The sequence below is a fragment of the Hippopotamus amphibius genome, chromosome 3 (assembly GCF_030028045.1).
Source record: "Hippopotamus amphibius kiboko isolate mHipAmp2 chromosome 3, mHipAmp2.hap2, whole genome shotgun sequence".
Lineage (NCBI taxonomy): Eukaryota > Metazoa > Chordata > Mammalia > Artiodactyla > Hippopotamidae > Hippopotamus > Hippopotamus amphibius.
This window is the reverse complement of record NC_080188.1, coordinates 105,344,862-105,360,898: the sequence shown is the minus strand read 5'-3', so window position 1 is coordinate 105,360,898 and position 16,037 is coordinate 105,344,862. Positions and strand designations below refer to the sequence as shown.

At 38.2% G+C, this 16,037-nt stretch overlaps 1 pseudogene; it reads right to left on the bottom strand.

Annotated features, from left to right (window-relative positions):
- Positions 1 to 439: 439 nt before the first annotated feature.
- Positions 440 to 14,407, bottom strand: LOC130848520 (olfactory receptor 1013-like; annotated as a pseudogene).
- Between the last annotated feature and the right edge of the window lie 1,630 nt (positions 14,408 to 16,037).

The following is a 16,037-nucleotide window of genomic DNA, read 5'->3' as shown; positions in this document are numbered from 1 at the left end:
CAAAATTCTTCACATGAGTATCAGACAAGAAGGATTTGGGGTATATTCCACAAATTTCAAGAATCCATTTGATGGTTCCTTCACAATCTGTTAATGCTCATCAAGTAGGTGGAAAAAATGGGTTTATCTCAGGGAAGATAGTAAAATTTAATCATTCAGAATTCCAGAAGTGATACATATACTTCTGTATTGCACTAAACCCTGATATTGTTTTTTTAAAAAACTATATTAATGTAAAGTTGAATCTATTAAGTTGTAGAATAGATTTTAACAGGATCACTAAAGCAAAATCAATGAATGCAAGTAAAACAAGTTTTTCATTGGATTTCTTTGAATAGAAAAACAGATTTTTTTAAATATCTATCCCCAACCTTCCCCTGAAGCAGTCTGTTTTCACTGAGCACTGGTTTGAGAAATTTATGTCAATGTACACTTCAGATTACATTAACCTGAAGAGTTTTTTCAGAGCTTCTTTCACATCTTTATTCCTCAGACTGTAGATCATGGGGTCCAACATGGGGAAGAGCACAGTGTAAAATGCAGACACCACGTTGTCCCTCTCAAGGGAGTAACTGGAACTTGGACGAGAGTAGATGTAGAGAATGGAGCCACAGTACAAGGTGACAGAGATCAGGTGGGAGGAGCAGGTGGAGAAGGCTTTGAGGCAGCCCTGGGTGGAGCAGATCCTCAGGATAGCAGCAATGATGAAGAGGTAGGATGCTACTATGAGCACAATGGGGATGATGACATTGGAGGTCAGGAGGAAGTATAGCACATCCAGGTACATCTCTTTCACATCACATGCCAACTTACCAGGGGTGGGACATCACAGAAAAAGTCGTCAATAACATTGCCACCACAAAAGTTCAATATGAATATGTTGCTGGTGAGTATTATTGCATTGACAAAACGTCCAGTGTAGGAATATATAACCAAACAGATGCACAGTCTTCTTGACATGGCCTGGGCATAAAGCAGGGGATTGGAAATGGCCACATAGCGGTCATAAGCCATGGCAGCCAGTCAGTAGCACTCACTGTATCACAGGCCAGCAGAGAAGAAGAACTGAGCTGCACAACCAGTGAAGGAGATGCTTTTGTCTTCAGAGATGCAGGTCACTAGGATCTTTGGGCTATAGACAGAGGAATATCAGAGATCCAGAAAAGACAGATTCCCAATGAAAAATACATGGGTGTGTGCAGCCGGAAGTCATCACAGATCAACACCATGAGGATGGTATTTCCTACCAGGGTCACTGAGTAGATGCCAAGAAACACTACAAGCAGGACCAGTTGCATCCTGGGGTCTGTTGTGAAGCTGACCAGGATGAACTCAGTCACTGTGTGATTGCTTCTCTCCACGGTTTACAGAGACCTCATCTGTAAATGAAAAGTGAAGTGTTTAATTACCTCAACCAATACCAAAGGATGGCATTCTCTGTTACAACCTATGAGATATGGTAAAAGATATGGTTATTAGAGTAAGGAAGAGCTGAGCAGGAATCTTGGCTGATTTAGGCAAGTGATGGAAGTTTTCTGAACCTCAATATATTTATTTAAACAAAATATACTTAGTAATAGGAAGCCTTAATGCTGTTTGGGGGTTAATTCTTTCATTAGGAATATATTTCTTGAGCCCTTGGTGCTGTCTAGGCATTAGGATACAGCAGTGAGGATGGCAGGGTTAACCCTTATTCTATGGAGACTTTATTTAGAAAGGATACATAAATAATAAGCAGGGACTTCCTCGGCGTTACAGTGGTTAAGAGTTTGCCTTCCAATGCAGTTGGTGTGTTTCAATACCTGGTCAAGGAGCTGGGATTCCACGCACCTTGAGGCCAAAAAGCCAAGCTATAAAGCAGAAGCAATACTGTAGCAAATTCAATACAGACTTCAAAAATGGCCCATGTCAAAAAAATCTTAAAAAAAATAAAGTATAGAAATATTTTCAGTTAGATGATATTAAGAAAATAAAACTAGATCATTCAGTGAAGAGGAATTGGGAAAGGAGGTAATTAAATTTAGACACTGAGACAACAATCCATTTCCCATTGCCCAGCTACAAACAAACAAGTTGTTCAAAACTCATGAGATGTCGGAAAGTCCCCACTGTTTAGAAGATGGTGACATGCGAATGGTGGTAGAATATACCACTCCAAAATATACCATTTTGGCATAAGAGTTATTTTAAGCTAACAGCATTAAGAAAAAACAAAAACAAAGCAAAAAAAAAAAAAAAAAAAAAAGAAGAAGAAACCCAAGGGATGCTCTGATACCCTCTTTTCTTCCTGAAAACAGGAGGTAAAACTCTCATGTAAGCGTTGCCCTCCCAACATCAGGAGAAAAGAAATACTCTTATTATCAAAGACAGGAGATTGAGACTGAAAGAATTCTGCACAAAGAGACCTTGTAAAAATAACTATTTTTTCTTTTTCATCCATGTTGTATCATATATCATTATTTTATTCTTTTTTATTTGCTAATAATATTCCTTTATATAGATATACCATATTTTATTTACCCATTCATCAATTGATGGACATTTTATTCTTTCTACTTTTTGGCAATTGTGAACAATTTTGCTATAAACATTCTTGTAGAAGTTTTGTGTGGACATACGTTTTCATTTATCTTAAGTAGACAACTAGATGTAGAATTGCTGACTCGCAGTGAATCTATAGTTAACATTTTGAGGAACTGCCAAATTGACATCCACGTTAGCTGTGCCATTTTACAATTCCACAAGCAATTTTTTTTATATTCACTAAAACAAATTGTCTGTCTTTTTTATTTTAGCAGCACTCATGTGTTTCGGTCTGAAGTGTTACAATAATGTGGTTTTGATTTACTTCTTCCTAATGACTAAAAATGTTGAGCATCTTTTCGTGTGCTCATTGGCCATTTGTTTTTTCTTCTTTGGAATAATAACTATTCAAATCTTGATCCATTTTTTTTAAGAACTTTGATTGAGATACAGTTAACAGACAATAAACAGCATATATTTAGAGTATACAATTTGGTATCCCAATCTCCCAATTCATTCCCCCCCAACCCTCCCCGCTTTCCCCACTTGGTGTCCATGTGTTTGTTCTCGACACCTGTGTCTTTATTTCTGCCTTGCATTTCCTCTTTCATAGTTGTTAGCATTTGCCTTATGTATTGAGGTGCTCCTATATTGGGGGCATATATATTTATAATTGTTATCTCCTCTCTTGGATTGATCCCTTGATCTTTATGTAATGTCCTTTCTTGTCTCTTGTAACATTTTTTATTTTAAAGTCTATTTTATCTGATATGAGTATTGCTACTCCAGCTTTCTTTTGATTTTAATTTTCATGGAATATCTTTTTCCATCCCCTCACTTTCAGTCTGTATGTGTCCCTAGGTCTGAAGTGGGTCTCTTGGAGACAGCATATATATGGGTCTTGTTGTTGTAACCATTCAACCAGTCTGTGTCTTCTGGTTGATGCATTTAGTCCATTTACATTGAAGATAATTATCGAGATGTATGTTCCTAGTACCATTTTCTTAATTGTTTTGTTTTTGTAGGTCCTTTTCTTCTCTTCTGTTTCCCACTTAGAGAAGTTCCTTTAGCATTTGTTGTAGGGCTGGTTTGGTGGTGCTGAATTCTCTTAGCTGTTGCTTGTCTGTAAAGCTTTTGATTTCTCCATCAAATCTGAATGAGATCCTTGCTGGGTAGAGTATTCTTGGTTGTAGGTTCTTCCCTTTCATCACTTGAAATATATCATGCCACTCCCTTCTGGCCTGCAGAATTTCTGCTGAGAAATCAGCTGTTAACCTGATGGGAGGTCCCTTGTATGTTATTTGTCTTTTTTCCCTTGTTGCTTTTAATAATATTTCTCTGTCTTTAATTTTTTTCAATTTGATTACTATATGTCTTGGCATGTTTCTCCTTGGATTTATCCTGCCTGGGACTCTCTGTGCTTCCTGGACTTGGGTAGCTATTTCCTTTCCCGTGTTAGGGAAGTTTTCAACTATAATCTCTTCCAATATTTTCTCAGGACCTTTCTCTCTCTCTTCTCCTTCTGGGACCCCTATAATGTGAATGTTGGTGCATTTAACATTGTCCCAGAGGTCTCTTGGGCTGTCTTCAGTTCTTTTCATTCTTTTTTCTTTATTCTTTTCCACATCAGCGATTATCACCATTCTGTCTTCCAGGTCACTTATTCGCCCTTCTGCCTCAGTTAATCTGCTGTTGGTTCCTTCTAGTGTATTTCTCATTTCCGTTATTGTCTTGCATATCTCTGTTTGTTTGTTCTTTAATTCTTCTAGGTCTTTGGTAAACTTTTTGATCTTTGCATCTAGTCTTTTTTCAAAGTCCTAGATCATCTTCACTATCATTATTCTGAATTCTTTTTCTGTAAGGGTGCCTATCTCCTCTTCATTTAGTTGTTTTTCTGGGGCTTTATCCTGTCCCTTCATCTGGTACAAAGTCCTCTGCTTTTTCATTTTCTCTATCTTTCTGTGGCTGTGGTTTTCAGTTCCACAAGAGGAAATACTGCTGATACTGCTTGATACTGCTGTCTGCCCTCTTGTGGAGGAAGCTATCTAGGGGCCTCCTGTGTGCTTCCTGATGGGAGGGACTGATGGTGGGTTGGGCTGGGTGGGTGGAGCTCAGTAAAGCTTTAATCTGCTTGTCTGCTAATGGGTGGGGCTGTGTTCACACCTTATTGGTTGTTTGGCCTGAGGCCACCTAGTGCTGGAGCCCACAGGCTCTTTGGTGGGGATAATGGCAGACTCTGGGAGGGTTCACACCAATAAACACTTCCCAAAACCCCTGCTGCCAGTGCCCCTGCTCCTCGATGAGCCACAGCTGCCCCCCACCTCTGTAGGCAACCCTCCAACACCAGCAGGTAGGTCTGGTTTAGTCTCCTATGGGGTCACTGCTCCTTCCCCCTGGGTCCTGGTGAGCGCATTTTTTTGTGTGCCCTCCAAGAGCAGAGTCTGTTTCCACCAGTCCTGTGGAGGTCCTGCAATCAAATCCCGCTGGCTTTCAGAATCTGATTCTCTGGGGATTCTTCCTCCCATTGCTGGACTGCCAGGTAGGGAAGCCTGATGTGGGGCTCAGAACCCTCACTTTAGTGGGTGGACTTCTGCAGTATAACTGTTCTCCAGTTTGTGAGTCACCCACCCAGCATTTATGGGATTTGATTTTAACAAGATTGTACCCCTCCTAGCATCTCATTGTGGCTTCTCCTTTGTCTCTGGATGTGGGGTGTCTTTTTTGGTGAGTTCCAGTGTCTTTCCTTTGATGATTGTTCAGCAGTTAGTTGTAATTGCAGTGCTCTTGCAAGAGGGAGTGAGCGCACATCCTCCTACTCTGCCATCTTAATCCTATCTCCTCTTGATCCATTTTTAATTAGGTTTTTATCTTTTTATTGTTGAATTGTAAGAGTTCTTATATATTCTGGATACAAGTTGCTTATCTAATATAACAGAGTTTTAAATATTATCTCTCACTCTCTGGTTTATCTTTTCACTTTCTTGATGGTCTCCTTTCATGTACAAAAATGATTAAATTTGATAAAGTTCAATTTATCTATTTTTTTCCATGCTTGCTTTCTGTGTCTTATCTAAGATATAACCTGATTCAGTTGCCTAAACCCATGGTCACAATTATTTGCCCTTTTTCTTCTAAGATTTTTATAATTTTATTTCTTAAATTTAGGTCTATGATTCATTTTGAGTTAATATTTGTATATAGTGTGAGGTAGGGAACCGACTTCATTCTTTTGAGTGTAAATACCTAGTTGTTCCAATAGCATTTGCTGAAAAGGCTATTTTTTCCTAATGAATTGTCTTGTCACCCCTGTCAAAATGTGTTGTTCAGGGACTTCCCTGGTGGTGCAGTGGTTGAGAATCTGCCTGCCAACGCAGGGGACACGGGTTCAATCCCTGGTCCAGGAAGAATGCCATGGAGCAACTAAGCCCACGTGCCACAATTACTGTAGCCTGTGCACCTAGAGCCCATGCTCCACAACAAGAGAAGCAACAGTGATGAGAAGCCTGTGCACTACAAGTGAAGTGTAGCCCCTGCTTGCCACAACTAGAGAAATCCACACAGAGCAAGGAAGACTCAATGCAGCCAATAAATAAATAATAAAATTTATTTTTTAAAAATTAAGTTGTTCATTGTTTCAGTTTCCTGTTGCCCCTGTAACAAATTACTTTATACTTAGTGGCTTAAAATAATACAAGTGTAGTATCTTATGGCTCTGTTGATTAGAAGCTGGACTCAACATGGGTCCAACTGGGCTGAAATCAAGATGTTCACAGGGCTATGTTCCTTTCTGGTGACTCTAAAAAAGGATTATCCTTTCCTTGACTCCTTCAGCTTCTAAGAGTTGTCCACATTCCTTGGTTTGCTTTCCCTCTCCTCCGTCTTGAAAGTCAGTATGGGGCTTCCCTGGTAATACAGTAGTTAAGAATCCACCTGCCAATGCAGGGGACATGGGTTCAAACCCTGTTCTAGGAAGATCCCACATGCCTCTGAGCAACTAAGCCTATGAGCCACAACTACTGAGCCTGTGCTCTAGAGCCTGCAAACCACAACAAATGAGTCCATGCTTCACAACAACTGAAGCCCAAGTGCCTAGAGCCCATGCTTCACAACAAGAGAAGCCACCGCAATGAGAAGCCCTCATACCACAATGAAGAAAACTCCCACTCTCTGCAACAACAGAAAGCCTGCATGCAGCAACAAAGATCCAATGCAGTCAATAAATAAAAATAAATAAATTTATCAAAAAAAAAGAAAGTTTGAAAGTCAGCAACATTGTATTTCTATGCCTGTTCTTCAATAGTCATATCTCCCTCTGAAATCTTCTGCCTCCCTTTTCAACTTTTAAGGACCCTTGTGACTACATTAGGTTCAGCCTATAATCTAGTATAATCTATTTTAAAGTCAGTTGATTAGCAACCTTAATTTCCACTTCCCATGTAACCTAACATATTCACAGTTTCCAGGGACTGGAACATTTTGAGAAGGCATTTATCCTACCTACCAAAACCATGAATATAAGGGTTTATTGCTGGGCTCTCCATTCTATTCCATTGATCCTTATGTCTATCCTTATGCTAGTACCTCACTGTCTTAATTACTATAACATTGTAGTAAGTTTTGTGTGAGTCCTTCAACTTGGCCCTTCTTTTTAAAATAATCTTATCTTCCTTTTGCCTTCTCATGTATTTTTAGTTACTTTTCCACAACTGCTTCTCTTTGTTCACCCTGTATAAAAGTACTTAGATTTTGCCGCTTGTTTGTGTACTCATGTCCTTATGAGGGCTTCTAAGTGGTGTAAAATTATATTAAATAAATTTGTGTGCTTTTCTCCTGTGAATCTGTTTTATGTCAACAGATTCTCAGGCCCAACCCAAGCCCTAAGGTAAAAGTTTGTCTCCCCTACACAGTTTTGTTCCACAATCACGGGATAAATTCACCCCTCAGTTATTCTGCAGGAGCCTTTATCATAAGGCTTTGGCACATTTATCATAAATCACAGAAAGAGAACCAAATTGATAATCAGGGTGAAATGTCAGAGTGGAGACTAACAAATTAATACACCTGGTTATGTCAAGTTAAAAAAAGTAATTGTAGGTCTTTTGAAGTCTGAAAACCTGGTACTTAGCATTATTAGTTTTTGTGTGTGTGTGTGTGTAACTAGTTAGAAACAATTTTTTTAAAAATCCCAATTTGATAGCATCTATAGTAATAGTTCTTAATTCTATCACATTTAAAAACTTCCCCTTTACTACAAACATTTATAATGTTTCCTTTATAGTCCTAAAATGAAATTTGTAGTCACTATAACATTTTGGTGCTCTGAGGCCCAAAATCCAATTTGGGGGGTATCCCCCCACACATAAAACAGATGGTACTCTGGACATCAGCAGGGTACACAAGAATTCTACTCAGTTCTGACACCATCTACCCAGAGGCAGCATCAGATGACCAAATATATATTTTTCTTTTACATCACAGAAGAAACGTGTTTGGTCCTATGAGACTGTTCTTTCTCCCAATTTCAGATACCAGTTGCAGCCCAGGTTGTTACCTATACTTCTGACGGACTTGCTATAAATCAGAGGTTTCTAGGAGCCTCACCTTGGGTTTGATTAAATTCTTAGAGCAGCTCACAGAATTCAGAGAAACATTTTACTTACTAGATCACCAGTTCACTATAAAAACATAGAAACCAGGAAGAGCCAGACAGAGAGATGCACAGGACAAGGTGTGGAGAAAGGGTTCAGAGTTTCCATGCTGTGTCCCGGTGCACCACTCTTCCTGTACCTCCTGGTGATTATGAACCGAGCATCTCTCCAAATCCTGTCTTTCTGGTTTTTATGGAGGTTTCAATACACATGAAAAATTGCTCAAATCATTGGCCACTGGTGATTAATTCAACTTTTAGCTCCTCTCCTATCCCTGCAGGTCAGACCTTGGGACTGAAGGTTCCAATCCTCTAGTCACAAGATTGGCTTCGTTGCCAAACAATCCCCATTCTTAAACAATTTCCAAAAGTCACCTCATTCACATAACAAAAGACACATTTATCACCATCAATACTTAGGAAATTCTGAGGGTTTGGGGAGCTGTGATCCAGAAACTGTGGAAGAAGACTAAATATTTATGAGAAACATATATACTTGATCATCTGCATAATCAAATATATATTTTTATTTTATATCACAATTTTGCAATCACCTACCTCAAAAATATTTATGTATATTTGTATACAATATCCTAAGACTAATATAAAGGTAATAAAAAGGAAAGGTAGTTTATAATGTAATTATTATGTGATAATAATTATAAGATTGATCATAAAATAATGTGAATTTTAATATGTAAGTGTTGGAACACAGTGAAATGGATACACATATATGTAAAATCATTGTGCATGCATTAGTAACTGAAATGTAAAGAGTTGCATTTACATTGGTGATATTTCTGACAAGGTGAAAATTCCTGATAAAGCTCCAAACACAACAAACGCCAATCTTCCCTAAATTGTGAATTCCTAGATGAGTCAATATATAGTAAAACCTTGCAAAATATACATTGTGTTTATTTTTAAATTGGAGTATATTTCAAACACATAATTATATGATCTTTCTTCAATGCACAAATGTCCATCAAGACACTGGGTCTAGAAGGTGGGACACTTTTCTTTGAATGGGACTGTCCTATGGATGCAACACATTTTTATCCTTGTCTACTACATACTATGATCAGTAGGGTCTCTGATCTTTTTGACAGTTAAAAATCCAATCACACATTAGAAAATGTTTCTTAAAGGATGTTATCACTCTGTTAAGAAACTCTACTCCAAAACTTGGCTTTTTACTTTGTGACTCTTCAAAGGATACATCTAGAAATTATATGAAGAAATAAAATAACTGGAGAATATCCCTGAGTGGTAAGATTATCTGGGGTGATATACTGCTCCATCCATTTTTCATGGGTTTACTGGGTCACTGGGGTCACACAGAGATAGGAGCCCACTAGCAAGTAAATTCCATGAGAGTAGGTATTTTTCTCTGTTTCATTCATGACTATATGCCCAGTACCTAGAATGTTACCTGGCATATAGTAGACTCACATACATATTTAATGAATGAATGAATGAATGAATGAACAAAAATGAATGAATGAGTTGAAAGAGAAAGAAGTCAATAGCATCAATTTTATGGGCAGCTTCTAATGATGTCATTTTATCCTTAAACCATCAGCAGAATTGTTTGATACCTCACATGCATTTCCTGGCACTAGTAATCTCTGGCCATTTCTGTTTCTTGCAGACAGGAATGGGTAAGAGACAAAGAAATTTGCCTACAAAGCTTTACCAAATATTTGTTCATCCAAGTGGAATGGGTCTGTGATGCCAACTAAAGAATGTCACTCACCGTCTGGTGCTACAAGGATTGAGTCCTTAGCCACTGCAGTCACTGACTTTCAACACCTCCTGAAAGGAGTTCAGGCTGGAGATCAGGAGTGAGGCACTCTGTGGTCTGGGAAGACTGGCAGAATAAGCCTTCATATCAGTTAGATATTTTCAGGAGAAAATTTTATGAACACAATTTCTTCCATCTTCTTATATTTAAAAAAAACACTAAAATTATTAACTAAGATATCAGTGCTTGTGACTAGCAGTAACCTTCTACCAAATGCTGACATCCCCCCTTACCTCTTTAGAGCAGTTCCTCAGAGCTAGCTGAGAGGGTGTCTCCTAGGCTATAGTCCTAAGGAAGTCCCCAAATAAAACTGAAACTCACAGCTCTCATGTTGTGTGTTTTTATTTCAGTCAACAGTGTAGAAGGTGTTTTTAATGTCAGCAACAGATTTCCTGTTATTATATGACATGATGGATAGAAAGCATGCCTTAGAAATCAAGCTGCATGCTCAAACCAGAGATAGCTGGAGTATCATGGAAAAAGCATGTGACTTTCAGACAGTAACAAAGATTCAATTAGTTACTTTTTAGGATATTAACAATGCTGTTTCTTTTGTAAGTGATTCCTGATAGTAGCTTCTTTGGATTTTTTTTTATTTTTTATTTCACTTTATTTTATTTTTTGTTTGTTTTGTATGCTTGTGTGTGTGTGTGCGCATTTAGGATTTTTTCCCCATTCCTTGTCCTTTTCTGTAATATTAGTTGCTCTTTATTGTCTCTAATAATGAGAAATTCTACTTTTTCTTGTGAATGCTGAGCAGTTTCAGAAACTGTAATAAGAAGATGGTGAGATACATGAAAAGAGGCCCTTTTATTAGCACATAGCGTATCTCGGTATGTAAATGACCTTAAGACTAGTGAGGAACAAGTAAAATTTTCCATCTAACTCTAATATCTCAATTAGGCAACTTATGTAACATTCTCAGCAACACCATCACCTTAACAGGATTCAAACCCTCATGTCCCCAAGTCTTCTATATTAGTTTCTGAACCCCCAGGGTTGTAGATTCCTGAAACCCCTTAGGATTTCGATGTCTTGGGAAATAACTAACAAGGCAATTAAATAAAACTGTATGTTGACCAATTGGGCACTATTCAATGATGGAACTTTTTTTGTTTTTTAAGACTACAATTCCCAGCTGAAATGTAATCAGTCAGAATTTTCATTCTCATTCTCTCTAGTTGTGTAGAAGCCAAAATAAATGTGTGCACATTTATTATGTATACTATATATATTACATATTCATATGTGTATATTTTGATATTAAATTATGTACATTCAATGATACTGATGTCTTTATTGTCTGTTGAATACCTTTCCTTTGTCCTTACAAATCCATTCTCTATACTTTTAACTCCTCTCTGCTCCAGGGTGCTCAGCTGTATCAGCTGCATCAGTGGGCTCCTTTGCTCTATGTCTGCTTTATGGGTTTAGCCATTGGTTGTCAATAGCAGAAAAGGAAGCAAGGTCTGTGTGGTTTTCTCTTTCCCCTTTCTTGCAAAGATGCCACAGCTGGCTACCTCCCTGCACCTAGACCATAGATCCTACTAGGTGACCTATTTCCCAGCTCTCCCTCCAGGGCTCATAACCTCACCCTCTTCTTGCATCTTCAGGAAAAGAGGAGGTAACAGCTCTCAGAAGTTCTTAGTTCTAGAGTTATTACAACATTCCTTGGGATGCAAATAGAAATTGTAACTATCGTGTGGTAAGTTGGCTTTCATTGAAATTTAAATCTGGACTATCCAACTGAAAAAAAGAAACAAGAAGCCAGAAAGCCATGTTGTAATGTGTAGCTCTGAGAGACAAGGTGGAAGCAATTTCCCAATATACTGCAAACTCTAGATTTAACCAGGTACTCTGTTGTTCACACATTCATGGCAATGTCTCATGGATCAGGTGGTTCTTATGGGATGAAGTAGATGAGAAAACAACCAAGGTGATATTTTTCTTGCAAAGAAGAAATATTTCATTTTTACTTGGATAAAAAGTATCTCAAGATGTTCTAGTGGGGAAATACAACTTCTTATATAATCCTCTGACCTAAGCTAGTTTACAGCCACTGAAACCATAGACCGATGGGGAAGCATGAAACCTTTGAGGAATGTTCTTGAAACTTAGCCAATGTGTACTCTGTACACATTTCTCCAAGCCTTCTTGTGGATGCCTAGAAACCATTTATGAGAATAATCCTACACTGGGCAAAGGTAAGTACCCAGACCTTCTGTGAGTTATTGGATTCTGACTCTGAACTGACACTAGTCTCCCATGATGGAAAAACACCACAGGTACACACTTGCCAGGGGTCTAATGGAAATAAGTTAAAGATAGTTTTGGCCTGCATGCTTTTCTCATTGGGTCCAATGAGACTAGATATATAAGTGATCATTATTTACTGAGATTCAGAAATCATATCAGGTATAGCAATATAGAATAAGACAGAATCCTTACTTAGTTCCCTGTTCCTGATCCACAGAATGTGAATTATTGTTGTTGTAAATACAAGTATTTGTCCCTGTAATTGCTTCCCTTAGACATTTTCTGCTAAGAAATATACAAAATGCAGTATTGCATTCCTGGGGGGAAGTGCAAAGATTAGTGTTTTCATAAAACCTTAATGATGCAAGAGTGGGGATCCCAGTTCATCACATTTAACTCCTCTCTTTGTCTGAGGGGAGAAGGATTGAGGGTCTTCAAAGTTAAGGTCATGAGTGAACTAAGTTTACAGGTAGAGAAGTTGAGGAAAGGGTGCAGAACTAGTAAATTTTGTCTTGGGAAATAAAACGGAGGGAATCAGTTTGGAGTAAAAGCAAATTTATATCCTCCCCAAACTGTACAATTGAACAGGCTCACACTAGCATTAAGCAGTTGTAGCCTCTGAGGGATAAACAATGCATTTTGAGGTCACTAAGTTGGCAGAGGAAGCTGAGAGACTGTCACATTTAACTGAAACTTCAAAGTCATAGACTGTTCAGAAGACATTCTAAACCCTTTGTGTTTACACATATGTACTCAGCTCTAGCCACACATGCATATGTTGGGAGGCTCCACTAATCAGGCAGATGGAGTGACGGCTCTGTGAGTGTTATTCGGCCTCCTCCCCTACAAAGCCAAGTTCATGTTCAATGTGCTCTTGTACAAAGTGGCCACAGCAGTTGGAACGGGCTCAACAAGATCGTCTTCTTCTCACTAAGGCTAATTTGGCTAATATTACAGTTAGGTGTCTAAAATGCAAATGACAGAGGCCACCACTATGCCTCTAAGATACCGTCATTATCTGAGAGGATTGGTAAACCACTGAGTAACCAGATGATTAGACAACTTCCTACTAATTCAAGATTGCAGAGGTAATTAATTTCTTCTCATGAATAACCACATATTAGGGGAATTTATTTGCTTTAATACTCATATTCTTATTGGCATTTTCCTGCCATCACCTATAGATGTAGAATTACATAATGCCTGTTTCATGATCATGGTATGCACCAAACATTGCCTGTACCAAGAAGTACATTAGATGTCAATCACTTTTTTTAAATTTATTTATTTATTTATTTATTTATTTTTGTCTGCATTTGGTCTTCATTGCTATGCGCGAGCTTTCTCTAGCTGTGGGGAGTGGGGGCTACTCTTTGTTGCAGTGCTTGGGCTTCTTCTTGTGGTGGTTTTTCTTGTTATGGATCACACACTCCAGGTGCTTGGATTTCAGTAATTATGGCACGTGGGCTCAGTAGTTGTGGCTCACGGGCTCTAGACTGCAGTCTCAGTAGTTGTGGTGCACAGGCTTATTTGCTCCACAGCATGCGCGATCTTCCTGCACCAGGTCTTGAGCCTGTATCCCCTGCATTTGCAGGCAGATTCTTAACCACTGCACCATCAGAGAAGTCCCTAGATGTCAATCATTTTTAATAATTGGTTTTACTATTTATATAATCATTCAGAAGTAATTGCCTGATAAAAAAATGTTGTGGCTATACGAAAGCTCACCCATAGCCTTTGAGGTTCCACGAGGTATGCTACATGCTTTAAAATAGCAGTGAGTATATGGCTTCATCTTCCCCTTATCAAGAATGTATGTCCTTATGAACCAAGGAGATGAAGTGGGGGTGGCCCTGTCATGGTCTGAAGAATAAGGCTTTCAAAGATCCAAGTGCAGACAGTATAATTGTCCAAAGACGTTGGTTGCCGATCTCTGAAATATATTTCCCTATTTGTATCAAGGTCATGCCTCACACAGGGCACAGGGTGTTCTGAGCTAATGACTGAGCACCACAGGTACACCAGTGAAGGACCATCTGTTAGACACTGGACTCCTTGGATTACTAATTTTACCTCAAGGACCTCATAGTGGCCTTGCTGAACTAACCATGGACTGAAGAATGCTGTAGGATGATTTTGCCCATCCTTCCATCCATTTCTTCTTCACTAGCAGTCATACTTGCATCACATGGTGATACTCCTTGTTTTTTCCTGGCACCCTCTCCATTTTCTCTGATACAGGCAGAATATTTCCCTCAATAAAATCTTTGCACACTTACAGCCTGTTTTACTATTACAACATAAAAGAGCCCACTTGAATTTAATTTCCCTACTCATAGCCTTATACTCAGTATATTTGGAAGTCTATCTGTACAAGGGTGGAAGTGTCCCCAAGGAAACACTTCAATGTTCGGATCATTTGGAGTTTGGGACTTGCAGCCTGGTCATGGTAGACTCTCTATGATTGATCTGACAGTAGTCTCTCTACTGGGAAGGGCAACTGATCCCAGTCACCAGAGAGAAATTAGCAGTGATACAGAATGGGTCAAGAAGAATTATGTTTGGAATCCAGGGGATTTAGCAATGTATTTCTTAGCATCAACTTAGCCCTCTCTTTTAAAGAAAAAGCACAACAACCAAATAAAAACAAGATTATTGAAGACAAATCTAACAATAAGAAAATTTGGACAACTTAACAGGTAACTGTGATTCAACTGAAGTGCTGAGAGAGATTGAATGGACCAGACTCATGCAAGAAGGGAGGTACAGAGAGGTTTGTTTTGTAATTATAGCAGTAGGAAATTATAGTAGTATATAGTTTTGTAAATTTCAGCTATATAGACCCTGCTACCCACTTCCTTTTACTTCTCTTCTCTTTTTCTTTCTTTTTCTTCCTTCCTTCCATCCTCCCTTCCTTTCTCTTTCTTTTTCTTTCTTTCTTTCTTTCTTCTTTCTTTCTTTCTTTCTTTCTTTCTTTCTTTCTTTCTTTCTTTCTTTCTTTCTCTTTTTTCTTACAAGATACAAGACTGAATGTGAATTGAAAACTCACATAGTTTGATTTGGGGGATATCACAAGTCCTGCTATCTAGAAGTGCCAAGTCCTTATCATCTATGCTGTGAAAGACCACAAAGAGCTCGTTTTAAAAAAAAAAAAAAAACATGTAAATCCAAGAGATTTTCTTTTTTGCATGAAGGAGAACACTCACAAACAATTGTATTTACAAAAGGGTTTATTAAGACTCATGAAATTAAAAGATGCAATTAAGAAACTACCAGCGTGAGTCAAAAAATCATCCACACTCCGGTTATATTAAAACTTCTATAAATTCTACAGCCAAAGTTTGGATAATTTTTTACTTATCCTCGTATTTTCTTTTAAGATTTCAAACGTCATTTGTGATTTGTGTAATAAAATTCCCGTAGGAATTTATACTGTAATTTCAAATTAATGCTCTTCTGAATGCTTCACAACCATAAGCTGCAGATGAAATGTTCCCAAAAGTAAGTAGAAAAACTTACTACCACACTTACACTTTAATCTATGCTAAAACATTTTCTAAAACACCAATGCCACATATAATTAAAGTTTTATTATGTTCTTATAATTTTTTATGTCTTCCTAAGATCATTATTAGCTGTAATTTACCTTCCAACTAGGGTCTTGCTAATGCTATTTAGACTTGATTCTGCAGTTGGTATCACCTTTCCATGCACAAAATATGACTATACACTTAGGCCAGTGAAGGTTACAGCATCTGGGTATATATTGATAATTATTTGGAGAATCGGCCTTGATTGCTTCTTCTG